Here is a 13,195-nt window from a genome sequence, read left to right as displayed (position 1 = left end):
CAAAATAGATGAACAGTTAATCAGAGAGGATGCATTGTTCTGAACCAACAAGGATACACTGATACTGATATCAATATCCATGTTCGGCCGATACTGACTCAAATAGCTGGGTCAGATACTATCACAACAGGGACGATCTATTCAATTCAGTTCTATGTTTAAATAATTCCGTTTAAAAAAAAATAATAAATACCAATTCAGTTCATTTATATTTACTTATTTATCATCTACATTTAGTTTTACAGAGTTAGGAGAGCAGCCTCATACATAACAGAATGAGCCAGTCCCTTCCCACAGTGAGTCACAGTTCATGAGTGATCTCCACCAGCTACAGTAACATGTTGTTTATCCCTGACTGTGGAACAACTCATGGTAATAATCCAATAATATCAAATATATTACATGATATGTAATATATGTACTCATACATTTTTATAATTTCTATATCAACTTTTAAATGATGTAGACTTTGTCAGTTATGTGAGTTACATCTTTTATATTGTCCTTCATGTGACAATGAATTATATATAGAATATATGATTCAGTAGAACTCAACAAGGACTTTTGGTTGAAAGAAACTAAATCAATGAAAACACTTTTGCTTGGTCAGCATATCTTGACGACCTGTAAGGAAAGTGTCTCCTGCTGGTATCCTCCATGATGTGTTCATGTCTCTGCTTTGTTTTAGGGCCATGTGATGTTCAGTGTGTTTTATGCAGCAATGATGCATCTTTCTTCAGAACATCAACTAACAAGAAGTCTGCTATTATTGTGTGTCATGTGGGATGGACTATGTCAATATCACACAGACACAGAAAATACATAATATTAATAGTTCAAAAAAATACATTTATTCATACATTTCCTGCAATTTTTAGTAAAAGTAAAATGTGTGACTTTCACCTGTGATGGAGCATTTTTAGATGATGGTACTCTGAGGCTCGGTTACCAGTTGTCCCCGGGCCCTGGAGCTCTAAGGGCCTCCGGAGTGCAGCCAGAAACCATTCAAACAAATGTTAACTTATTGTCTCTCAAAACTTTAGAATTAATGTCATCTGAAGAACACAAATTAAAACAGATGATTGTTATTTTAGGAAAGTTACAGTTAATTAACATGTTAACTCAAGAGGAAATGTATGTCTGTCTCCTTCAGAATGACTGCGTGTGATACTTTAAATTAGGACCCGTCTGTTCTACTGGATCTATTGAACTGCAGAGGCTGCAATAGGGTTCTTTTGACTGGAGCCCCCTAGGACCCCGAATACATTCCTATTTAAATTTTTTTTTTTTTTTAAACAGACAATGACAAGAAAACAATGATATGAAGTTATTAGGAACAAATTGATTGACAAAGTCGTGAGAAATTGGAATGACAGAATAAAGCACCAGTGAGATATGAGCAGGTTTACCATGGGGTCTGCAGGGGCCCTCGTGTTTCTTCCATTATCTAATCTTGACAGGACTTCACTGTGTCTACTTTTAAGACCTTCAACACTTCACTTGTGTGCTTATTCGTTGCGTATTCATAAATTCCTGTTTTAAATAATAAAACCACGCAGCTTATCTGTGGCCAAGTCTGTACACATTGTTCACACAGAGTGGGGGGGACAGTGAGGCTCATTTTCTGTCTTCTCTTTACTCCACTTTCCTTTAAAATAACAATCAATTAAAACAAGATACTAAACGAGCATTTGAATGCACTGTGTGGCACGGTCAGGGTTGCTTTGGATGGAATCTACATGAATGGCATCAGAAATGCTGTTTGTCCGCATCCCATCGCTGAATAAAAGGTTCCAGCCGAGATGAAAAAGAGCACGGGAATAAACAAAGCGTGAATTATGAAGATTGTTTGCTGTAACTATAAGGTCTGGATGTGCTTGTTGGGGAATGTGCTGGTTGGCCCTGTTGGTCTCACAGAGCCTTGATAATCTGTCCACCCACTCACACAATCACTACAGAAAAACAACACAATTAGAGCTCCGTGAGCTCTTTTCTTTTCCAACGAGGAACTTCATGCAACTCTTCACGTCAACACGAGCGTTTCCTTCTGGAGCGATGCGACGGATGCAAACGCAAAGCGGGATCATTCCCGTCAACTGAGCCAAACAGTGGGAAGGGAAAAAAATCGGACAATTAATGAAACTTTATCTAACTTTTTTCCCCCCACCCGTCTGCAACTGCTGGATAGAGTTAGCCCGGCCCATCTGGTGAAGCAAATGGCCCAACTCACCAGGGAGCAAGGGGAGTGAGAGAGAGGGGGAGATGGTAAAGAGGGGGGAGGAGAGAGAAGTGGGGAGATTGAAAACAGATCAGCAGCCTGGAGATCTCAACACCACCGCATGTCTCTGCAACAACTGTCGAGTGAAGCCAAACCGCTCTAACTTCCAAACTTTTACTTGTAGAGAAAAACCCAACAACAACAACGACGAAGCTTGAACGCATCATGCTAGTTTGCTGAAAAGAGCGCTAAGCACGCACGCGAGAGAGCGCACCTCTTGGGAGAAGATGGATTGTATGAAAAAGTTCGACTCGCCTCGCGCCCCGCACTGAAGTCGCTCTCCGGGACAGAGAGGAGGCGGTAATGCCGTGCGAACTCTGAGCGTCTCCAAAACTTTTTTCCTGACTCGGTTCATGGAGTTTCGCGTCAAGTCCGGAGAGGCTCGTTCCACGGTGGTGCCAGCCCGGTCCTAGTGTACGGGAGTCTGACTCCAGGGCAAAGTTTTACTCGGACAAAAATAAAGAAGAGAGGGAGCGCGAGAGCCTCGGGTGGTTTCGAAGTGTAGCAAAAGAGACGGCGGTGGAAAAGGTAAGGGCACTTTTGCGGTGATGCTGACAGCGGCGCTTTCTTTGCGCCGTGTGGTTCCTCTGCTCTTAAGTTGACTTTCGGTGTATTTGTCAGTGTTTAGCCGCTGGCTCGCCCCTCTTTTCCTCCCTCTCTTTGTGTCTGTCGCCCTGCGTGTCAGCGGCGGACGACGGCTTCATGTGGCAGCTTCACATCTCTTTTGCACTTTGAACTTATCTGACACAGGAATCTAAAAAATGTTTGGTCGTGCAACCTGATCCATCACGGGAAGAGACGCGATCGGGAAGATCGGCGCCAATCCGTCCTGCACAGCTTTTAATAGTTCAACACTTGACGGTTCTGATTGTTTTCCACTGAAGTCTCCAAACAGTGACGCTGCTGTTATGGTTCCATCTCAAGATCTAAATCCAATACAAATAATAAAAAAAATAAACTTTTTAATTTTAGTACCTTTTCCAACATCAAGAAAAACCACATTGCGTTGTTTTGTTTCCACCTTTGAGAGGCTTGAATGGAAAACTAATAAAACTATTACCAGTTTGGAGCCCTTCACTTTTTTTTTTTTTTAATCTCTTAAGCTCTCATCAGGCGTAAAGTGTGTGGAATGCAGCAGCAGCGTGGGGACGTCGGCCTGTGACAGGGCTGTGGGAGATGTGTACTTATTGTTGAAAGATTCAAAGTTTACTGTTTGCTCTGCAGCCTGAGCAGTCAACAAACACTTGACGCCTTTGTGGGGCCCTTAAGCAGCGATATTTGCTGTTGGCTTTTCCTCCCATCTAACAGGCGCTGCTAATGATCTCCAAACTCATGTGTGCACTCTCGAGTCCCACTTTTTCTGTTAGTTCTTTTGGCCTACATATAAATGAAAAAGAAAGTGTTTTCTTAAAGCTTTTCCCAAATAATTCAGATTTAAAAAAAACATGCCGGATCCCTCCTTGGACGACTTTGTTTTCATACTGATGAGAATAAGATCTAGAAAAGTTGGAATATTATTTGGGTTTAAAACTCAGAAGAGCATGCTTTTAAAAAGATGAGTAAAGCTAGAATTCAAGTTAATTAAAAAAAGGAATGGTTGTGCAAAAATTTCAAATAATAATATATATTTTTTTAAATCCACCAAGAGTTTTGTGCATGTGTGTTTTCCGCTTCACATGATGACAAACCGGGTCGGGGCCGAGGTGATTTGCATGAGAAAAAAAAAGAAAAAGTTTTAGTGCATTTGGCCATTGTGAGGAATGAAGAGTTCCAACAGTTAGGGCCGACGGAGAGTGAAAGGAGCAAAGAATGGATGAGCCTATTCAGCTCATTCAGCCTCGGTTCAGGGGGAGACCCATAGTGGCCATGTCACTTTCATCTCCACAGCCGGCCCCTCTGTGCTCTGTTGTATGTCCGCTGCTTTAGCCCCGTTTTCACACACCGCCTCTGTGCACAGGCCCCACTTTATTGATCTGCCTCCCTTTTTTATTTTTTTTGTGCTTCTTTTCTGGAAGTCTGCAGAAAATTTAATGAACCAAATACTGGAAAAGGAGTGACTGTGTGTGTGTGTGTGTGTTGGAGGGGTATAGGCCAAGGAGGAGGAGTTGGGGGGGGGGTACAGCTCTTTTTTGAAAGCAAATACCGATGAAGTCTAGCGTACAGGGACAGAAAGGAGGGTTGGAGGAGCGGGTGAAGAGGGTGAAGTCTGAGTGACTCTGAGGAGGGGGAGGAGCACACCCCACCACCCCCCTCCTCCTCCTCCACCACAACCACCCACTCCTGCTGAGTAAACCCAGACAAGTTGGAGAAAGAAAAGGGAGAGAATGCCTTAAACCCCGACCCATCCCACTGCGCCCCTCGTTTCCCTGACTTCAGACGCCGTATACTGTACCCATGACACCTGTGTCACCTCATGATGGCAGCCCTAAGAAAACGTGGCCCGTGTGGGGATGCTGCAGGTGGGGGGGGGGGGGGGGTTGCCTCTGTGGTTCAACTGACAAATGTTTGTGCTGGAGTTCAGTGGCTGTGGATGAAGAAGAGCTGTAGCCTTCACTGTTGTGTTGGAGCACCAACCTTCTTCTCAATTTGTCCCATTTGTTTTAATTAGTTGATTTCCTACGTTTCCCATAATGGAGTGACTTTAAAGCCCACAGAATGGATGATTGGATGTCCCTACGTGATGGAGTAGTATAGTTACAACAAGTTTATTTTTATCTGAAATAATTTTAAAAAGCAAGAAGCTACAACATGTCCTGTGGCTGCAGTGCATTCTGGTCGACTGAGGATGTAGAAATAGGTATTTGTGCATGTTGTGCATGTCAGTGGCCATGCGCCTCTAAAACCGACTCACCCGTTAGCTCCTGAATGGCACAAAGCCCAATGTGAACCCATCTTCATCATTAGGATGGATGGGTCAAACCAACACAGGACGTTTTACCCAGGAGACCGCTGTGCGTGTCCCGTGTGAAACCAAGTCAACGTTGACTTACTTTACCGTCATTTTGTGACGTAACTTCTGGACTTAACTTACACCAGTTACGTAACAAATGTAGTGATTTAAACTTAAACTTATTTGAACCCAAACCAGGATATTGTTCTACACCTAATCATGTAGTTTTGTTGGCTGAGTAAACCTAAAAACTACTTCAGCTGGAAGATTATTTTGAAAAGATACTATGCAGAAACTTGACACGCCATCCCTAACCCGTCCAAAACTGACACTAGAGTTCTAGTTTGAAGTGAAGTGCCACTGACTAGCGAGCTGGGAGTGAGAATGTGACGAACACACGCAGGTGTGACATGTTGCTCTTTTGTTTGGAGAACTGTGGATTTGTGCTTCAGTTCTATCAAAGACATCTTGTATCTTTCAGCTTGTTTCATTTTTAGGCACAGGAAACAGGAAGGATATTTTCTCCGCAGTCATATCAGTGTTCACAACTCTGTGAATGTTTGATATTTCTTACTTAATAATTTACTTTAACAAATAATAAGTAACGGTTCTGAATTTCATCTTAGAATCCGTGATCTGAGAGAGAGCTTGGCCGTCGCGGTGACTCCACACAGAGGAGGGCCGCGTTGTGGATTGAAACTTACCCATGAGCAGGGATGAATTGATGAGACTTTAATGGCCATTTAGGGGGCTGTAAAAGGCAGCTATGTGTCGGGCGATGCCACAGCCATCTCTCACAGTCAGCCTCCACTTCAGACGGAGGGAGGAGTGGGAGAGCTGGAGAGAGATGGCCGCTCACACTCATCTGTAGAGCCCTTCACTGAATCCCGTCTCCTTTGCCTTTGGCACGGGGGACGGCGCTGGACAATCCCCGCTTGTTTTAGCACCCGTTGTTTCACTCCCCTCGAGGCATCCGGTTCATTCTCCCTCAAGGGGGTGAGGTTAAATAGGCTCACATCATATCTGGGTTGGGGTTGCACATTTCCAACCCCCCTTCTTGCCCCCCCCCCCCTCTCTTTACACTACAGCAGCTATGAGTGGGCACTCCAAATCCCAGAACAGAAAGTGAGGTCACGCTGGATTGTACTGTCAAAAGAACACGTAAGGCCCCTAAAAACACACATGACGGGCGCAGAGCCCGACGTGTATTTAACAAGCCTTTTTAATGGCTGTCCGGTAAAATAACTGACAAGCTCATTACGGGCCGATTGACCTCATCAATCACTGTGGAATTGCAGCGGAACCAGGTTGTCTCAGGAAGAATGTATTTCCAAGTCGTGCAGCGAGGTCTTAACAACCCTCCTCCTGTGCTGGTGCCGCTGTAGTTCTCAGACTGCAGAAGAAGAGGAACCTCAGCAGCTCCAATAACTCCATAAGGGAGGAGAGCTAAAGCAGATTGAGTCTTGTGTACAGTGTACTCCGTGTGATGCATGATGTGTCATCACCGGCACGCCACACAGAGATCTTCCCATCGCGTCCTGGCCGAACTCTTCACACACTCCTCCACTCGCATACTGAGTCATAGGAAACCCAGTTTCCCAAAAGCATTTCAGCAGGGACCTCATCATTGTCCATCGGCTTACAAAGGAACAATGGCAGTGGTAGCTCTGGGGTCTTCAGGGGGAACCCTGCCCAGGTCACGGGAGGTCACTTCATTTGCAGGGGGGGGGTGAAGCTAATTTCATTATCTCAACACAAGATCAACTCCCCAGACAATGGAAAGGGACAGGTTGTTTTGTTATCCTTTTCTTTTTCACACCACTGCTCACAGCTTTAGAGCTTCAGTGATTAGTCGATTCATGTTGCAGCTATTCTGATCATCAATTAATTGTATAAATGAGTATAATTCTCTAGTTCCAGCCTCTCAAATGTGCATGTTTGCTGATTTCCTGTCTTCTATGACGGTAAACTGAATATCTTTGTCTTTGAAAAACCATAATGTGGACTCAATAATGAAGATAACTGTGAAGTGCCACCCTTCTCAATTTACTCTGTTGTTTGTATGAAGGCATGGGACTAAGGAGTGTCATGTCATGATTATACTGGTCAAGATGATATTGCAATAATCTTCAAAATATGGTTAAAAACTCTTGTCCATGGCACCAAAATATATGAAAACATATGGAACATTTAGTGTTATTGCATCACAGACAGGACACACATCTTTCATTGTTTTTCATTTTCATTGAAAAACAATAGGAACATTTTAGATAAGTTATGAATCAGAAGGTCCCCCTGCATTAATACAGGATCCATAAATAAAATAGCAACATTGTGAGTGTGTTCTATCTTAAATGACAATTCCTCTATTTGTCACTGCTCTACCATGATAGACACTATCCTGTGAGTTTGGATGTTTCACATTCTTTATCAAAATGAATGAAAGTGACTTAAATGACCGGCCTGGCTGGCGGCTGTAAAAAGCTGATCAGCTGTCAGCAGACTGTAGGAGAAGGATCCCGACTCCCCCCTCACTGTATCATTAACCCTTCCTCATCAAACACCCCAACAGGCTTTGCTGTGCGACTGTGAGCTCTGGAGATAGAGTGACACAGGCCCGCAGACAATGCCGTATTGTCTGCGATGTTTGCCGCGGGCCTTAATCTGATGCAGAGGCAGAGATCGGGTCTGTGCAGAGGCCGCTGACAACAACATGCAGACAGCACAGAGAAAGAGAGAGAGGGGAGGGAGGGAGGTGGGATCTGTTTGTGCTCCTAACTCTGGGGTTTGTGTTGGGAGGGGAGAGGGTAAGAAGTTATGATCTACGCTAGGCCCTCCCATAGCTACAAAGTCAACGCAGCCGCAAGGGCAAGGGCGGCTGGGCTCCCTTTCTTACGTTTCCACATGATGGGAGATATTAGATTCCAAAATTGTGCTGACTCAGTGCCAGGCCACAGTCTCCTCTCAGATAGAAGCTGGAGACAAGAGACGGAGAGACGGAGTTGAGCTTGGATATAGAGACATGTGGTTGTCTTTAGCAACGAGTCCCGCAACTTTCCCCCCTCTTCCCTCACAACACGCCTGTTGCTGCCGTCATCATCATCTCCTCTCTCTCTTTTTCTCTCTCTCTCTCTCTCTCTCTCTCTCTCTCTCTCTCGGCCTCTTTCTCAGGCTCCGGGCCAAAGGGAGGTTTGTTCATGTTTTGTAATCAGCTGATTAGGGGGAAAGTGGGATGAAAACCGCACTGGTTACGTGCTGCGCCGTCTTTTTGCGCTCGGTCGTTTCACATGCAAGCCCCGGTAACGTGAGGCTGCTCTCAGACTGAGCTCATCGGTGTCAACAGGTGGTTGTAGCTTAGCAAGGCATTCCAGGAAAAGAAAAGGTGACGAGGAACGCTGAAAATCTACATTATACATTCTGATTGTCTGTGTGGAAGGCTGCATGCATAGCAATAAAGTATTACCAGTCAAACGGACCTGAAGTTTGAAAGTTGCGCATTTTAGACGGCAACAACATTAAAATGGTGTATATGTGGTTGTATGTGGCTCTTGATTGATTGAGTCGGATTTAGACTGACTCACTGAACTAGATCATTCAAAACACGCAATTAAGGGGCGTGCTCTGCTGAGTTTACCAGCCTCCGGTTCTAGAAAGTGAAGTCAAAGCAGAAGTTCCTTAAACTTGCATTCTCTCTAATGTCCACCAGGGGGCGACTCCTCTGGTTGTACAGAAGTCTATGAGAAAATGACTCTACTTCTCTCTTGATTTATTACCTCAGTAAACATTGTAAACATGAGTTTATGGTCTCAATCTCTAGTTTCAAGTCTTCTTCAATACAGCATGATGTTCATTTAGTAAATGATGGTACATTTAGAGTCAGACAGACCATAAAGAGGAGTATGTTTTAGGGCGGGGCTACACTCTGATTGACAGGTCTCTACCAGAGCATTGTCCGTGTTTCTGTCTTAGAACTTTAACCCTTTCACAGTGTGTTTTCACCTCATGAAAGTAACAACTTGCTTGCCTAAAAATGACTTATTCAGCGTTCGGTTGCTCCACCCTCTCGTGTCACTTCTAGTTGCACGAAAAACAAGATGGCGAAGGCCAAAATGCGGAACTCAAGGCTTCAAAACCCTAGTCGACAAACCAATGGGTGACGTAATGAAAACGTAATGTTAGTTGTCTTATGGGAAATATAGGATTCACTGACTAGACGTCAGGATGTCTCAGTCTCTGCATCTTACCATTGTTTTTTCTTTTTAAGCTCTCTCTCTCTTGAGAATTTTATGGAAGTGCAATAATAATTAGGGATGTCATGATACCAAAAATGTATTGCTTGGTAGCGTTACCAGTGAAATTCCATGATTCTCGCTGCCCAATTCAATACCACAAAACAAATAAAACAATAAAACAATCAAAACTGTAAATCTCATGCACTTAAACATACACTCTTTTATTACTGTTTGCATACTGGTTTTTGCAAATTTATTGATGATCTGCCTCATGTTTATCAACCAAAACTACATTTTACAAGACAACATTTATTATATCATGATAACGTACAATACAGAGTTTGAGCTTGAATGCGTCATGATGTAAGTCAATGCAACCTCCGTTCACGTTAGCTCCGTTATTTAGCCAAGCAGGAGTGCTCTGCCCACCGACTGCTAACAGCTAACATTAGCTAGCTCTCCTTCTGCCAATTTTAACATGGATTTGTTGTTCACAATGTAGCGTTATCAGGGAATGTTCATTATCCCCAGGATGACGTTAGTACTATAGAAAAATGAGAAACGCTACGTGTTCATAATTTTGCCATCGCGGCTCTCGTGATATCATAATAATAATATTGCGATAGAGTTCCCCTACGACATGTGTGAATGTGCCCACAATGTTTTCAAAAAGATCTCCACCCTCACTAACAAAGAAAAGGAGGTCTAACCTCCTTTTCTTTGTCTAACCTCCTTTTCTTTGTCTTCTTGCAGTCGGTTCATCTATCAAGGAGTTGAATCTCAGCTGGATGAAGCCTCACTTCTGTCCCCTCTTGCTTTTCTTGATCACGATCAAGCGGTAACACAGCCAGACTCTGGATTGAGTTGTTTTCATTTACAACAGAAGGAGCATGAAATAATAATTTTATATTACAGCAGGCTTAGTGTGAGCAAAGATACAAAGAAAAAGATACATAGTTAGTTCCAATTACCACAGGATCTCACCTGGTGACATGCTCTGACAGCTGCTACTGGCAGGTCCTGGTCCAACACACACACACACACACACACACACACACACACTGACAACCCCCCAACTTCAAGGGGAGTCCCCCTCCCGTCACCACAGGCCTGAGATCTGACTTGGACGTAGCAGCAGCTGGCTTGTATGGGCTTAGCAATGCACAACCACAGACTGTCAACTATCACAAGCACTTGTACTGCAGTGCTGAATCCACCGCAACAATGTGGAAGTCGCACCGCAGCGAAACCTGAGAGCGGCGAATGCCAACTTTGATTTGGCCAAATCTTTACTCGCTGGCTTGTAGGCATATCGGCTGTGGTTCTGCGGAGGAACACACGTGCACGCACGCAAAGCCAGTTTTGCTTAAGTAGTTGCGGGGTTATTGACAGCTGAAGCAGTCAGAGTGAGTGCTAACAACACATTTAGGATGAATGGCCCAGTCCAAATGCTTCAGAGAGGAAGCTGGCTCCATTCAGCAGCGTGCAATGTGGCACCAGTGACAGCTGTGACTTTTACACACACCTTCATTACATGTTCATTCAGCTGTGATGTGTCAGCAATAAAAACATCACCGTTTTAAACTTTTATGAATAGTTCAGAATATTAAATGTTCGAAGATGAAGCAAAAAATTCACAATTTTCCAGAGCCCGAGCTGACATTTTTAAATTACATTTTTAAAATTTTTCACATTTTACCTTTTTCCTCAGAAGACCAAAAAAAACCTCCCTGTAGATTGGTCCCTGCCTGGGACTGTGTGTAGGCCTTGAGCTCCACATCTGTTTTCTGTTGGTTGAGGGAGACGAGGAGATCAACCACAGGATATTGCCTTTACTAGCAGGAAAGGTCAGGTTCAGGGGTGGGGTAAGAACTCATCCACAGGGCTTTTCTCTGCTGTTTTAGATGCCTTTTATATTACATCAGTTGTAAGCCGCTCATTACGCTCTATCTTCTGCAATCCACTGGATAATTGGGTTTTGGTAAGGGATTTGACTCCGTTTGCATCGGTCAATGGAGAAGATCTTTTTTGTTTTTAAGTGAAATGTGGAGGAAAGATATATTTTTAAAGCCCTAATTTACATGATTAAAAACAGAATTGATATGAACGATCCTGCTCTAGGTCAATATGATAAACCATTTTGATTTTGAATTTGAATCACGAGAGTTTGAATTTCCCTTCCTTTCTAATGTCCTCAGTTACTGAGGCATGTAAAGCACTTAAACAGCCTGTCGATAGAAAACCTGCACCCTGGTTTGCAAAACGCATATTGTGGCAATACTTTCCTTCCTGCTTGAGTGACCTGAATCTATACGTGTGCGACAGCCTGTAGTGATGTTGTTTCAACCTCTGAATCAGACAAATGGCTAATGTGTTGCTGTCAGACCTCTCACATCTACTTCATGACCTTTAAGACCTGAGCTTCAAATCCTCACGGAGATGTTTCTCCAAAGAGTGATTCACTCATGGAGAATGTGCCCCGTCCCAGTCTAAACTTGTCTTCCCTCAGAAGTCTCTGAAAACTCGCTGTCCATTGCGGTGTATCATCTGTCAACATAAAGATTCTTAGTCTGATATGAATTGCTATGCGATGGTGTCATGCAATTTTTATTGGATTTTTAGATTCTTAATGTTTTTTATTAAAGTACGAAGGTAAAAAGTAATCATCAAATAAGATCTTGTCAATTCACTTGTAAAAAGGATAGACGGTGAAAATGTTGTGTTTTTAGGAAGAACGTCAAATATTGCTATCATTTTTGGTGTTTTAATAGGTCAATATTTTTCTCTAATATTTATTTAATATTTGTTTATTAAACACGCATCAACTTCTTGGCCACTTGGGGGCGGCGGGAACAAGCTGTAAATAAAACGACTTATTGTTATTACCTTTTAACTTTTAAGCATTCAACTCACCCTTTGCTAAGCCCCGCCTCCTGCTGCTACTCAGTTACCACGGAGCCCACACTATGACTAACTGCACTCCCTGAATACATATTATCTAGTTTTTGGAAAATCAAAACAAAAATATTCCAAAGAGAAGCAGACAGAAGGGTTTAAAATATGCGTTTGAAGGATATTTCCCAGACGTCAAACTGATTCAGCAGAGAAACCAGGTTAAGATAGAAGCTACAGATCACAGTGTAAAAGTGAACCATCACATCATCTGGAGATCCAGACAGAATACAATTAAATGAAGGAACAGCAGTGTTCCTGTAAAGCCGGGATGGACTTTAATCAGTGTTACAACAATTATAAAGCAATGCAGACATTCAGGATACCTTCAGTAGCTAGCCTAGCATAGAAGTGCTTACGTCAGCAATGATGTGCTCACGTACTCTGTTAATGTTAGCTCCATTGAAACGTATAACTCTGTCCAATCTCTCAGGGTAAGGAGTATCTGATTGTCCAGTCTGTGTTTTGAGGGGCGGGACATAGCAATGGGGTCATTTGCCTGTTTACAAACCCAATGTATACATAGCATCATTAGCATTGATTTTGACTTGTGTTTCTTTCCATCTCTAAATTTTAAGTTGACTTATTATTCTCATTTTAGGTCCGTTTTGGTCTCGATGACTAACTTCCAAGGAAAATATGTGGCTCTTAAGCTGCTAAATGCTCCACTATGTTCGATGGCTAACTTTTGTCTGCCATTTGGTGCTGGGCAGGTAGTGCACTGTGGGTTTCAAGTGCCTTCTCTGTGAAAACAGCTGCTTTGTGGGCTGTAAAACCCCCCAAAAACTTTTTGGCAAGAAAATCCAAAGGCTCTACAAAGCACATTTGATAGACTTCTGGGAT

This window comes from Anarhichas minor, unplaced genomic scaffold, assembly GCF_050575085.1.
Source record: "Anarhichas minor isolate MPS153535 unplaced genomic scaffold, ASM5057508v1 ptg000087l, whole genome shotgun sequence".
NCBI lineage: Eukaryota > Metazoa > Chordata > Actinopteri > Perciformes > Anarhichadidae > Anarhichas > Anarhichas minor.
Note: the sequence above shows the minus strand (reverse complement) of the source record.